The 1,063-nt window shown below is 57.2% G+C and overlaps 1 pseudogene; it reads left to right on the forward strand.

The window, feature by feature from the left end:
* Nucleotides 1-51: 51 nt before the first annotated feature.
* On the forward strand, nt 52-1,022 carry LOC106002984 (annotated as a pseudogene).
* The last annotated feature ends 41 nt before the right edge of the window (nt 1,023-1,063 follow it).

Here is a 1,063-nt window from a genome sequence, read left to right on the forward strand (position 1 = left end):
TGCCTCCCCCTGGGGGACCTGGAAGAGTCTCCAGACCTGGAAACCTTCAAGGCTGTCCTGGATGGGCTCGACCTGCTACTGGCCAAGAAGGAGCGCCCCAGTCGGTGGAAACTGCAAGTGCTCAGTCTGCGGAAGGAGCACCCCAACATCTGGACATGGGGGTACCCTTCGATGGCCCGTATCTCTTCTCCAGACATCCTGACTGACAAGCCAACAGAGAGCCACTGCTCAGGGTTGACTAAAGAGCAACCCTTGATGATCACCATGGATCTGACCATCAAAGATGGCACCCAGGATGCTCTGCAAGCCCACCTGCTCCAGTGGGCCAGGGAGAGGAGAGAAAGAGTTCAGCTGTGCTCCAGGAAGCTGCAGATTTGGTCTGACTCCATCTCTGAAATCCAGAAGGCTTTGCATGTGGTGAGGCTGGACTCCATCCAGGAACTGGTGGTGAGTGAATTCTGGAATCGAGAGACTATGAAGATCTTTGCCCCTTATCTCAGCCAGATGAAGAACCTTCACCTCCTGAAGCTCTCCAAGATGCGTGCCGACTTCTACACTGCCAGCCAAAAGAACTCTTGGTATTCCTGGAAAATTGGGGCCCATCTGGGCCAGCTGCAGCATCTCCGGGAGCTTCATGTGCACGAAGTCCTCTTCCTTTATGGAAAGCTGCCCGCCATCCTCAGGAGCCTGAGGCCTTTGAAGGCCTTGTCTCTGAGCGCCTGTGCACTGCAGGACGACGACCTGAGGTGTCTGTCCCAGGCTCCCTGCACCAGGCAGCTCCAGCACCTGCAACTGACCAGTTTGTTCATGGATAACTCCAGTCCTGAGTCCCTGCGAGACCTGCTGGAGCATGTGGCCAGCACCCTGGAGACCCTGGCCCTGGAGGACTGTGCCTTCACGGATGCCCATCTCTCGGCCATCCTGCCAGGCCTGAGCCAGTGCTCCCAGCTCCGCGTCTTCAGTGTTTATGGGAACCACATCTCCATGGCTGCCCTGTACAACCTCCTGAGCCTCACTGCCAGGTTGGGCCACTTAAGCCGAGGTCTCTATCCTGCCCCTCTGG

The sequence above is a fragment of the Dipodomys ordii genome, unplaced genomic scaffold (assembly GCF_000151885.1).
Source record: "Dipodomys ordii isolate 6190 unplaced genomic scaffold, Dord_2.0 Scaffold1000046735, whole genome shotgun sequence".
Classification (NCBI taxonomy): domain Eukaryota; kingdom Metazoa; phylum Chordata; class Mammalia; order Rodentia; family Heteromyidae; genus Dipodomys; species Dipodomys ordii.